This window comes from Erinaceus europaeus, chromosome 17, assembly GCF_950295315.1.
Source record: "Erinaceus europaeus chromosome 17, mEriEur2.1, whole genome shotgun sequence".
In the NCBI taxonomy this organism is placed as follows: domain Eukaryota; kingdom Metazoa; phylum Chordata; class Mammalia; order Eulipotyphla; family Erinaceidae; genus Erinaceus; species Erinaceus europaeus.
This window is the reverse complement of record NC_080178.1, coordinates 33,224,400-33,238,552: the sequence shown is the minus strand read 5'-3', so window position 1 is coordinate 33,238,552 and position 14,153 is coordinate 33,224,400. Positions and strand designations below refer to the sequence as shown.

The 14,153-nt window shown below is 37.5% G+C and overlaps 1 non-coding gene across 1 annotated transcript; it reads left to right on the top strand.

Moving 5' to 3' along the window:
• Nucleotides 1-504: 504 nt before the first annotated feature.
• On the top strand, nt 505-608 carry LOC132534222 (small nucleolar RNA U13). The gene has a single exon (XR_009545891.1). It is a non-coding gene; the product is annotated as a small nucleolar RNA U13 (small nucleolar RNA).
• Nucleotides 609-14,153: the final 13,545 nt, after the last annotated feature.

Sequence of the window (14,153 nt, the reverse complement as noted above, 5' to 3'; positions counted from 1 at the left end):
GTAAGAGATACAAAACAAAGCAACCTAAAACAGTGGGGCTACATCAAACTGAAAATTGTACAGGAAAAGAAAATAAGAATTAAATCACAGTTTATGGAGTCGAGAGAATCTTTTTCAATACTATATATTGATATATGACAAGTAGTTTATAGACAAGAAGCGTATTCAACTCAATAGAAAAAAAATCCATCCCCTCCAAAAAGAAAAAATAATGAAATACACATTTTTCTACATATCAAAGGCTTTGTACATGAATAATTTCACTGCTCCTAGGACAATTGTTTCATCATGTTTATTTCAGGTACATATCAATTCATGTCTAGAGAAAGAAACAGAAGGGGGTGCATAGATGCCCCTGCACCAGAGCTTCCACCATTGCTGTGGTACTCTTACCTCATGCTGGGGCTCCAAACTTGGTTGTTCACATGGCAAGACTCAAATGACTGAGATATCTTCCAACCCCAGGATATAATTTTTATATATTTTTTCCAAAAAAAAAATACAATAATGTTGTAGTTCATAAACTTGATGATTGGGTTATCATGCGACTGCATGAGGTGTGCCACCCACAAGGCTTGTTACAACATCAGCACATTACCCGTCTGACATAAAATTAAATAAATAAATAAATAAACATACAAGTGACCAATAGGTACATGAAAAGATGATGCATTATTAATTATCATCAGTGAAATAAAATTGAAACCCAGTGAGATATCTTCTGACAACCCTTCAAATGATTATTCAAAAGGTGAAGAGATGATAAATGCTGGTGAGTTACATCAAATATTTACATATATATTACTAAAAGATTCTGAAAACTTTTGAATAGTTTAGGCTGAAAGGCAATGAAAGTCCTCAAGAATAGTATAGATACAGGCCAAACCAACATAAAAGAAAGACTTATGGATAAATGAAAGAATTTGAGCAAAACTATGCATAATCTGTGGGTAGTTTCAATATTGGTATATAAGAAGAAACAGTGAGTAAATAATGTTACATTTTAGATTAAGATATATTATGAATTAACTTAAATTGCATATCATACACTAAAAATAGCAATACAACAAAACATTCTCTGAGGAATATGAGGAGACTTTTTTTTTTTAGTAGAATAGGTTGTAGATGATAGATACAAGAAGGAGAAACATCAAGCAGGGGAGGTATCACGATGCATATGCAAAATATTTTCATGCCTGGATTTCTTGCATGAGTGCCTCCCTGACCCAGGGGTTCTTAAGCAGTATGTTGCTGAGTTTCCAAATTCTGTGATTTTTAGTAATTTTCTGCTTGTTGTTGAATGTTAGCTTTACTTTACTGTGGTCTCAGAAGATACTTGGGATGATTTTAATGCTCTTGAATTTGCTGATACAGTTTTTGCAGCCTAACATGTGGTCTATCCTTGAGGATGTGCAGTGTGGATTAGAAAAGAATGTGTATTTGAGTTTTTTTTGGTGAAGAACTCTGAAAATGTTCAGGAGGTCTAGTCTGTCCATCTCTTCATTTAATTATCTTGTTTCTTTGTTGATTCTGTGCTTTGTTGATCTGTCTAATTGAGAGGGGGGTGTTAAAGTCTCCCATTATTATTGTATTACTATTGATGTATTTTTGTAGTTATTTCAGTAGGTGTTTGATGTATTTGGATAGTCCCTCATTGGGTGCATAGATGTTAATAATTATTAAAACATCTTGGTTTATTGATCCTCTAATCGTTATGTAATGGCCTTGCCTATCTTTTATTACTTTATTTAACTTAAAGTCTATTGTGCCAGAGATGAAAATTGCTGTTCCTGTCTTTGTTTTGGTAGCCCATTAGCCTGTATGATAGTTTTCCATCCTTTCACTTTAAGTCTGTCTTTGTCTCACTGTGTCAGGTGGGATTCTTGCAAGCAGCATATGGTTGTGTTGTGTTTTCTGATTCATCCTCCTACACTGTGCCTTTTAATGGATGAGTTTAAGCCACTGTCATTTATTGATATTATGGATTGAATGTATTGCAGTGCCATTATTCAACATTTTTTTATTTGTTCTCATATATGGCAAGTATTATAGTGATGTTCTTGTTTATAAGAGGTGAAGGGAAGGCTTGGTGATGGTTGCCTCCTTTAACTGGTGTATGGCTGAGAAGGCTTTGATCCCTCCATCTAGTTTGAATGAAAGTCTAGCAGGATATATTATTCTTGCTTGAAAACCTTTTTCACTCAGAGCTTGATAGTTATCTTGCCATTCTCTTCTGATTTTAGAGTTTGAGTGGAGAAGTCTGCTGATAGTCTTATGGGTTTTCCCCTGTATGTGACTTTTTGTTTTTTTCTTGCAGCCCTTAGGATACTCTCTTTATTCTTACTTCTCTTCATTGTAACTATGATATGTCTTGGTGTCTTCAGGTCTGGGTTGATTCTGTTTGGGACTCTCTGGGCATCTTGAATCTTAATGTCTGTTCTGTTGATTAGATCTGGGAAGTTTTCTTGTATTATTTCCTCTAGAATGTTTACTTCCCCTTCCTCTCTTTCTTCCACTGGTAGGCCAATTATACATATGTTACTTCTTTTGAGATCATCCCATATGTACCTGTTTTTTTTTTCAGTCTCTCAATCTCTTTTTGAGCTCTTTTACCTCTTTCTTTGTTTTCTTCAGCTCATCCTGTGTCTAATTCTGTTTTTTGCTTCTATTAATCTGTTTTCATTTCCCTCAGCTTCCTTCTTCAGTTCATTTATAATATTAGCTTGTTCTGCTAATTGGCCTTTTAGCTCAGCTACCTGAGCTTTAATTTCTCTAACTACCTTTAGGTAGCTTGTACTTTATTTGAGGGACTTATCTGTTGTTTCCCTAATTCTCATATCCCTTTCCTCAATAGTTGTCTTCATTTAAGTGATTATTAGGTTTATTATTGCTGGCATACTTTTCTTATCTATGGTCAATTTTGACTGATATGGAGTTTCCTCTGGGATCCTGTCTTGATTCATTGTGGTAGCAGTTTTATTGGCTCTTGACTTAACCATTTTTTTATTTGATGTAGTTTTTATTTTTCTGTTCTGTTGTTCTTCAGTTGTTTTGTTTAGGGCAGAAGCCACGCTATACTAAAGACCTTTATGATAAACGGAGTCTACAACCTCAGAAAGTACAACAATAGTACAACCTCAGAAAGTACAACAGAAAGGATTGATACAGTTCAGCAAATACCAGTCCAAGAAAAAATAGCAACCAATTCTAATGGAAAAAGAAAGAGAAAGGAAAAAGTGAAAGCAAGAATTGACAATTATGCCAATCTACTGTCCACCATAAATTCTAGGGATAGAAACAGGATAAAAGGAAGTACAGAACACGCGCACATACACATACAGTCCACTCCGAGTTAGATTTCTTCCCCAAAATAATTCACAAGTGTGTATCAGTAAATTCAGAAAGCAAAATAAGGAGAAAGGAAGAACAGAATTTTAAAAAAAGCAGTGAAAGAGTTTTATTTATTTTTTTATTTAAGAAAGGAAAAATTAACAAAGCCATAGGGTAGGAGGGGTACAACTCCACACAATTGCCACCATCCAATCTCCATATCTCATCCCCTCCCCTGATAGCTTTCCCATTCGCTATCCCTCTGGAAGCATGGACCCAGGGTCTTGTGGGTTGCGGAAGGTGGAAGGTCTGGCTTCTCTAATTGCTTCCCCACTGAACATGGACATTGACTGGTAAGTCCATACTCCCAGTTTGCCTCTCTCTTTTCCTAATAGGGTGGGTATCCAGGGAAGCGGAGCTCCAAAATACATTGGTGGGGTCTTTAGTCCAGGGAAGCCTGGCTGGCATCCTGATGGCATCTGGAACCTGGTGGATGAAAAGAGAGTTAACATACAAAGCTAAACAAATTGTTGAGCAGTCGTGGACACAAATGTTGGAATAGTGGAGAGGAAGTGTTGGGGGGGTACTCACTGAAAACTCTAGTATACTTCTGCTTTCAGGTATATATATTGCACTAGTTTATGGATATGTGTGAACATATGCTCTCTATCACAGAACCTGGTCTATATATAGGTTTTGGGACTTTGTTGGAAAGTGATCCACCTGGGATGGAATTAGAGAATACTATGAAAGGAACGGACTCACCTGAGTAATGAAGCTGAAGGATTGTCATTCCACACCTGAAGTCTCCGGACACAGTCTGAGATGAAGCATGTTGAGGTGGCAATCGTTTTGTTGATTAGGTTGTAATCGGCAGATGCAATATTATTTGATATGGATTGGGAGAGGCATGCGGGAAAGTGGCCTCTATCCTAAGGTTCTAGGACTGGGGGAAATATATGCTCTCTAGTGGAGATGTGAGGTTCCTGCTGTCTTAGGGTTCAAAAAGAAAATGAATAGTTAATGTTATCATCACATTATTTGGTAATTGGGTTAACTTTGAAAAGTCCTTTTGTTAGGGTTTGCTGTATCTTATATAGTATCTTATATAGCCGTGCCACTGGTTGTTTCTAATCTACTTGGTCTAGGCTTTTGAGAGAGTCTGCACATCAAATGCACAGCCTATATAGTAAAAAGACTCAGTCTGTGTTTTAAAAACTTAGAGACATACAATTAATTTTCCCCCTCTCATATTAATTGACTAGTGATTTATATGAACTACACTTACTAGGAGTGTACATAAAGACCATTCCCCCAACAAAAGACTGTGTCCCATCCCACCCACTCACCCCCACCCCCCACCAGCCCAGGAAGCCACATGTCCACCATCTCCCTCACCACAGGGTTTTTACGTTGGTGCTCTACTTTTAATTTAGTCAGAACCTGCTTTTAGTTTCCCTTTCAGATCTTCTTAGTCAACTTCTGTTGATGAGTGGGATCATCCCATACTCATCTTTATCTTTCTGACTTAGCTCACATAACATAATTCCTTCTAGCTCTGTCCAAGATGGGTCAGAGAAGGTGGGTTCATTGTTCTTGATAGCTGCATAGTATTCCATTGTGTATATATACCACAGCTTTCTCAGCCACTCATCTGTTGTTGGGCACCTGGGTTGCTTCCAGGTTTTATCTATTATGAATTGTGCTGCTATGAACATAGGAATACATACCTCTATTTGGTTGGTTGTTATGGAGTCCTTGGGGTATAACACCAGGAGAGGAATTATTGGGTCCTATGGAAGGTCCATGTCTAGCCTTGTTAGAGTTCTCCAGACAGATCTCCACAGAGGCTGGACCAATTTACATTCCTACCAGCTATGCAAAAGGATTCCTATGTCCCCACAGTCTCTCCAGCATTTGTTGCTGCTGTCCTTTTTGATGTATGCCATTCTTACAGGAGTGAGGTGGTATCTCAATGTTGTCTTACTGTGCATTTCTCTGACAATCAGCGACCTGGAGCAGTTTTTCATATGTTTGTTAGCCTTTTGGATCTCCTCTGAGGTGAATGTTTTGTTCATATCCTCTGCCCATTTTTGAATTGGGTCATTTGATTTTTTAGTGCTAAGTTTGCTGACCTCTTTATATATTTTGGTGATTAGTTTCTTGTCTTATGTATGGCATGTGAAGATCTTCTCCCATTCTGTGAGGGGTCTCTTTGTTTGTTTAATAGTTTCTTTGGATGTGCAGAAGCTTTTCAATTTCATGTAGTCCTATTGGTTGTTTCTGCTTTAGTCTTTCTTGCAATTGGGTTTATTTCATCAAAGATGTCCTTGAGGTGTAGGAGGGGAAGTGTTTTACCAATATTTGCCTCTAAGTATTTGATAGTTTCCGGTCTGACATCCAGGTCGTTGATCCATTTGGAGTTGATTTTTGTTTCTGGTGTGATAAGGTGGTTCAATTTCATTCTTCTGCATGTTATAACCCAGTTTTCCCAGCACCATTTATTGAAGAGAGCCTCCTTCTTCCATTTAATTATTTGGATCTCCTTATCAAAGATTACATGTCTGTAGGTGTGGGGATTTATTTCTGTGCTTTCAATTCTGTTCCACTGGTCTGTGTGCCTATTTTTGTTCCAGTACCATGCTGTTTTGATGATGATGGCTTTATAATATAGTTTGAGATCTGGGAGTGTGATGCCTCCATTTCTGTTTCTTTTCCTTAAGATGGTTTTGGCAATTTGAAATGTTTTCAGCTTCCAGATAAATGATTGTAGTGTTTGTTCCATTCTCTTAAAGAAGCTTGGTGGAACTTTGTTGGGTATTGCATTAAATTTGTATATGGCTCTGGGGATAATATTCATTTTGATTATATTTATTCTTCCAATCCATGAGAATTAGCTAGGAGGATGAAAAAGCGAGAGTGGAGAGAATGGGGAGAGAGAAACAAATTCCTCTCACAATGAATAGTATACCCAGTCACCTAGCAATGGAAAAAACAACAGCAGTTAATTTTGGTCAACTTGAAGGAGGAGGAGGGAAAAGGGACATGTTTATATAATAATAGTAATAATAAAATAAAATAGAGTTAAAAACCCTAACAGTCAGTCTGTAGCTTGGACTGCTCCAGACTGGCTGCAGGCAACAGGCAGCCTGACCAATGACAGCCAATTGTAAGAAATATAAAAAAAAAACAAACCTCCAGGTGGTCTTTGCAGGGCTGGAATGAGGCTCTCATTGGTCAGATATTTTGTCACTCAAATATAGCTCCAGCCACTTAAAAAAAAAAAAAAAAAGAAAAGTTAAACAGAAAGGAAAAAGCCAGGAATCTTGGTAAAGAAAACAGCTCAGCAGGGAGCCTGCTAGAAGGGGTTGTCCAGCCCCTGGGGGCTGGTTCTGGTGTTGGGGTGAGGGATGAGCTCAGAAAGAATCAAAATATTTTCCTTTCTTTCTTTGTCTCTCTGGCCTCCCTTTGTCAGCCCAAGAGTGAATCATGGAACTCTATTATGGTGCCACCCTGGCCAGCCTGTGTTCACCCTCCTACAGACAGCCCAGTATACTACCCTATCCAGAGAATCCCAGGTCACAAGCTGCTGCTTCTTGGAGCTCAGGGCAGTTGCTGCTCTCAAGTCATCATCTTGGCTCCCATGCTTGGATTTCTGAGGGTCCTACGTTCATATACCAAACCTGAGAAGTGTTATGGTCTCTCTCTGACACACACACACACACACACACACACACACACACACACACACACACACGATAAAGAAAAAGAATAATTTTTATAAAGGAAAACCACCAATTAAGAGATTTCTTCATTAATCAGTTGAATATGTAAACAAATTTCAATCAAAACTTTTCAATGACTTGGGAGGTAACAATATGAGATCCTGAGTTCTATCTCCAGTACTGCATATACAGAATGATGCTCTGCACCCCACCCGTCTCTCTCTCTCTCTCTCTCTCTCTCACTCTTAAACAAAATAATATTTAAAAAGAAATTTTTAAAATTGACAAGTATTGGATTAAATTATATAACAAACTGCAAAATAAAAAAAAAACATCTTGTTTTCTTCACTACCACTTTTCCTTTTTTTATTGTTGTAGTTATTATGTATACTGCAGTTGTTAGATAAGACAGAGAGATATAGGCAGAGGAGGGGAGACTGGGGGGATAGAAAACTGCAGACCCTCTTCCTCTTGTGAAGCAACTTTGGCAGGTGGGGAGCCGGGGGTTCAAACCGGGGTCCTTAAGCTGGTCCTTGCTCTTTGTGCCACCTGCACTTGACCTACTGCACTACATCCCAACTCCCCTGCCACCTTTTCTATTTATGAAAGATAGCAATCTTTACCTGGGAAACTCAGATATCTATATAATACAAACAGATAATCTAGAAAAATAATGAGTGCTTACCAGAGCTATACTGTAATGATCCCTGGGTTTTATGCTCTATCTTGCATGTGTGGTAACCATGGAGATCCAAGCTGTTTATTACTATGAAGAAATAGAACCCAGAATTGCTACTACTATGATTTCTCCAAGAGAAGCAGGGAATCTGAATCTTTAAAATGTTAAAACCACCAATTTTTACATGTTGGCAACTACTTTGAAATTTTAAAATCCTTTTCTAGGCCAAACAAAATATGCTTGTAGGCCAAATGTGACATGTGGGTCACCAGTTTGTGAAATCTGTCTAATTCTGTTATCTGGCAAGGCAGTGGAGCATTATGGTTAGTCAACACTCTGTCTTAAATTGCCACATATATTATATAAGCCATAGCAGCTTACCAAGAATAGGAACAAATATGAACATTATATTTAAGTTTATTGAATTTGTTCTTCTTGATTTAAGCACATATTTACTCAAAAATATTGAGGTGTGTTTTATGTAAAATAATACTTTGTAAATATATATAAAAATGGGGGCTGGGTGGTATCACATCTGGTTGAGTACACATGTTACAATGTGCAATGACCTGGGTTCAAATCCTTGGTCCTTACCTGGAGGGGGAAAGCTTTCCAAGTGGTGAATCACTGTGGCAGGTTTCTCTCTGTCTCTCTTCCTCTCTATATCCCCCTGCCCTCTTGATTTCTGACTATCTGTATCCAATAAATAAATAACGATAATAAGGGTATATAAAATTAGTGTCTTATTCTCAAGAAATTCATAGTTTGATAAATGTTTAAACAGGAGGCACAATCACACATACTGATGAGATAACCAAGAATAAACATTGAAGTCCATTAATGATAAACATGTAGAAAACTCAGAGAAGTGGCAAGGTAGTGGCACACCTGATTGAGCACACATGTTATAATGTGCAAGAACACAGGTTCAAACCCCAGTCCCCACCAGCAGGGGGAAAGCTTTGCAAGTGGTGAAGCAGTGTTGTTGGTGTTTCTCTGGCTCTCTTCCCTCTCAATTTATAGCTGGATTTTTTTTTTCATAATTTACTTATTTATTCATGAGAAAGATAGGAGGAGAGAAAGAACCAGACATCACTCTGGTACATGTGCTGGCGGGGATCAAACTCCGGACCTCATGATTGAGAATCCAGTGCTTTATCCACTGTGCCACCTCTCAGACCACCTGGCTGTCTTTATTCAATAAATAAGTAAAGATAATAAGAAAAGGAAAAAAAGGGAAAGAAATAAAACATGCAGAATGGGCTGGGCAGTGGTGCATCTGATACAGTGCACATGCTGCAGTGTAAAAGGACCCAAGTTCAAACCTATGGTCTCTACTTTCAGGGAGAAGGTGTAAGTGTCTTTCTTCCTCTCTATTTTCCTCTTTCCTTTCAATTTCTACCTTATCAAAAATTAATAAGCAAAAAATAAAAGGAGCTATAGAAAATGGCAGTTACTAGCAATTTCCAACTAAAAATATTCTATAAGGGCCAGGCAGTGGTGCACTACAATGTATGGTTAAGCACACACATTACCATGCACAAGGTCCTAGGTTCAAACCCCTGGTCATCATCAGCAGGGGGAAGGCTTCATGAGTGGTGAAGCAGATCTGCTGGTGCCTTTCTGTCCCTCTTCTTCTCTATCCCCCCTCTCCTCTTAATTTTTGTCTGTTTCCATCTAATAATAAATAAAAATATTTAAATAATTATAGATTGGGGGAGTCGGTGGAAGCGCAGTGGGTTAAGCACAGGTGGCAGAAAGTGCAAAGACTGGAGTAAGGATCCCGGTTCCAGCCCCTGGCTCCCCACCTGCAGGGAAGTCACTTCACAGGCAGTGAAATAGGTCTGCAAGTGTCTATCTTTCTCTCCCCCTCTCTGTCTTCCCCTCCTCTCTCCATTTCTCTCTCCTATATAACAACAACATCAATACTAACAACAATCATAACTTCAACAATAACACAAGGGCAACAAAAGAGAAAATAAATATTAAAAATTATAGATTGGTTTATAGAACTATAATTTTCAATGCTTAAATTTGTTGATAGGTATTGTGCCAGATTCTTTTTTATTACAGCACTTTTATTTATTTTAATTTAATAATGATTGACAAGATTGTAGGATAGGAGAAGTACAATTCCACACAGTTCCCACCACCAGGGTTCCCTATCCTCAACCCCTTATTGAAAGATTTTCTATTCTTTATCCCTCTGGGCCCAGAATCCCTATGAGGTATAGAAGGTGGGAGATCTGACTTCTGTAAATTGCTTCTTCACTGGACATGACACTGGTAGATCGATCCATACTCTCATCCTGTTTCTATCTTTCCCTATTGATGCAGGGCTCTGGGGAGGTGAGGTTTCAGGACACATTGATGAGGCTATCTGCCTAGGAAAGTCAGGTTGATGTCATGGTAGCAACAGCAACTTGATGGCTGAAAAACATTAAGATGTAAAGCAGAACAATTTATTAATCATGAACCTAAAGGTAAGAATATATCAGGTGAGATTTAGGATTTATATTTTGGAAAAAGCTAGGAAGCCTATTTTAGGTATATTCCAAAGAGCCAATGACAATAATTTTTGCCTGAGCCTGATAGCTAACTTGCATGTAGGCTAAAAGTATTTTCTGGGTGACAGTCTAGCAGGATATAGTATTCTTGGCTGAAAGCCTTTCTCATTGAGCACTCGATAGATATCTTGCCATTCTCTTCTGGCCTGTAGTGTTTGTATGAAGAAGTCTGCTGCTAATCTTATGGGGTTTCCTTTGTAGGTGACTCTTTGTTTTTCTCTTGCAGCCTTGAGGATCCTTTCTTTATCCTTATTCCTTTCCAATCTAAGTATGACATGTCTTGGTGTCTTTAGGTCTGGGTTAATTCTGTTTGGGACCCTCTGGGATTCTTGAATCTTTATGTCTTTGGTGTTGTCTAGACTAGAGAAATTTTCAGCTATTATGGCCTGGAGAATGCTTTCTTCTTCCCCTTCTCTTTCTTCCTCTGGTAAGCCAATAATGCGTATATTGTTTCTTTTGAAGTCATCCCATAGGACTCTGTTGTTGTTTTCAGCATCTCTTAATCTCTTTTTGAGATCTCTTACTTCTTTTTTAGTTGTCTCTAGTTCATCCTCAATCTTGCTAATTCTGTTTTCATCCTCATAGATTCTATTCTCTCTGCCCTCTACTGCTTTCTGGAGTTCATCTATTTTGTTGCCTTGCTCTGATACTGTTTTAGCTTGTTCAGCTAGTTGCCTTCTTAGCTCAGCAATTTCAGCTTTCAGCTCTCTAATAACCATGAGATAATTAGAATTTTCTTCCATTTTCTCATTTGTTGTTCCTGCATTTCTGATTACAATTTTTTCAAATTCTTTACTCACTCCTATTATTATTTCCTTAGCTAATGTTTGGATGTTGAACTCGTTGTTTTGTGCTTCACCCTCTGAAGTGAAGTCCTGCTAGACTGTCATTCAGACTAGATGGAAGCATCAAAACCTTCTCAGACAAGCAACAGTTGAAGGAAACAACCATCACCAAGCCTGCCCTGAAAGAAGTTCTGAAAGGTCTCCTATAAACAACCAGACCACCACAAATAGGACATATATCAAAACACTCTAAAACTCTACAGAATGGCGTTAAAATATCTTCAATCTTTTATATCAATAAATGTCAATGGCCTGAATTCACCTATTAAAAGACACAGAGTAGGAAGATGGATCAGAAAACACAACCCAACAATATGTTGTCTACAGGAAACTCACCTAACTCTACAAGACAAACACAGACTTAAAGTGAAAGGATGGAAAACTATCATACAAGCCAATGGCCCACAAAAAAGGGCAGGAACAGCTATTTTCATATCTGACATGACAGACTTTAAAATAGATAAGATTAAAAAAAGATAGGAATGGACACTACTTAATGCTCAGAGGATCAGTCAATCAAGAGGACTTAACAATTATTAATATCTATGCGCCCAATGAGAAGCCATCTAAATACATCAAACTTCTACTGAAAGAGCTACAGCAATATATTAAATGGACCTACCCTATGACCCTGCAATTCCCCTCCTGGGGATATATCCTAAGGAACCCAACACATACATCCAAAAAGATCTATATACACATATGTTCTTGGCAGTACAATTTGTAATAGCCAAAACTTGGAAGCAACCCAGGTGTCCAACAACAGATGAGTGGCTGAGCAAGTTGTGGTATATATACACAATGGAATACTACTCAGCTGTAAAAAATGGTGACTTCACCGTTTTCAGCGGATCTTGGATGGACCTTGAAAAAATCATGTTGAGTGAAATAAGTCAGAAAGTGAAGGATGAATATGGGATGATCTCACTCTCAGGCCGAAGTTGAAAAACAAGATTAGAAAAGAAAACACAAGTCGAACCTAAAATGGAATTGGAGTATTACACCAAAGTAAAAGACTCTGGGGTAGGTGGATGGGTGGGGAGAATAAAAAAAAGGAAAAAAAAGTATTTTCTGGGGAGATGGTGTCAGAGTTAGAAATAGGAGTAGAAATCTGGATCAGGGCAGAGACTAGCTCACAAATACGGAAGAAGTATATAAATACCATTAACTATAGACCTCAAAGATCTGATCTGGGGCCCATGTCTATTCACATTCAGCACAGGAGCCCATGTAACCAAAGCATCCCAGCAGACTGAGCTCACTGTATCAAACTATCTTTTCTAAAGACACATTTTTCTTTTCTTTTTTTTTTTTTTTGCTTCCAGGATTATCACTGGGGCTCAATACCTGTACTATGAATCCACTGCTTCTGGAGGATATTTTTCCCATTTTGTTGCTCATCATTATTATTATTGTTGTCATAGTTGTTGGATAGGACAGAGGGAAATGGAGTGAGGAGGGGAAGACAAAGAGGGGAGAGAAAGACTACTGTGGATCTGCTTTACCAGCTTGTGAAGTGACCTCCCTATAGGTGGGGAGCCAGGGGTTGGAACAGGGATCTTTGCACTGGTCCTTGTACTTCGCTTCACATACACTTAATCCTCTGTGCCACTGCCCAGCTCCCTGTAAAAACGTTTTTCTAAAATATATTCTCTTAATAATTATCAGACAGGCTCTATCTTCTAAAGACAAAAAATGTTCCAATATTTTGTATTTTGTGAATTAGATTTCATATGTAAAAAGAAGGGATGACTTTGGACAGTTAACAATGGATGCTCTAACCCCACCTAATTCTCATCATGTTTTTTTCATTGCTGTATAAGGTATGCAATGCGTTCTCATGCTTTGGCCAATACTATCAGCAACCTGAAAAGCTATTTAATGAATTGTAAATACAAATACAAATTATTATGATGGTCTTCTCTACATTAGATTTTCATGGCTTTATATTCATTAGTTTATCTCACATTACTGTATTTCTGTTTAGTTCTTGATGTTATATGTAGGCAAAAGTAAGGAATACAGTTTTACATGAATTTTCAACAAATATTTAGGGTAAAGAGCTGTAAAAATTATTTCTCTTTTAAAAATTTAATGACTCTCTCCAGTGTCCCAACTCTCATTATGCAATACCATAAAAAGACTTCCAAAAGTACTGATTCTAGAAATAAGCTATCATTTTATTTTTATAGTTAATAATCCAAAGATAAAGACAGGGCTATTACAAATGAATCCATAGGTCAAGAAAGTAAAATAAGTACAAAGTACTTAGCAATTCCATTTGAAGTAACTATTTTTTCTTTTGTGGTTATATACATAGCATAATGTACCCTAAGTTGCCTAAAGAACAGGAACTGAATGAATCAAAGATAATTAGTAAAATATTGCCATCTATAATAACAAATTAGAGATCAGTTCTGCTATTAAAGTCTCAATGGATGTATTTGCTTGTGTTTGGAATAAATTAGAGAAGCATATAAGTAGAAAAAAGATAACAGAAAATAAAGTTTATGTCTTGGGAGCAACCAAATTTGTTATTTGTCACTGCAGGCAACAGAGTGTGAAACTAGTAAGAAATCAAGCCAGTTCTTGACGTCAGTTATTCCTAATTTGAAGCAATTGCGTGCTTCTTTGACTTATGTGTAAAAGTTGATCATTGATTAAGCTGCAGGGGTGTTTCCTATGGTTTTCTTTTGGCCTTATTACTGTGAATAGCAATGAGTTGCCAGGTTGCATGGTGTTTTGTACTTTTTCATTGTCATTTTTCTTCTCTAGAACACCCTGAATTAATACTTACTTTAAATTGGTATAATTTTGCTACACCAACATTTATTTATTCTTGAAGCTGCTTACTAAAACTACTTTCCACTATTTTGACCTCCAGCAAAAGCATGTAGGTTTCACAAATATTTAAAAACCCTTAATTTTATGTTTTAAAATGACACTAAAAGCAATCCTAATAATAAAACAATAAAGCATTAAATTATTACACACCCATCATACTATT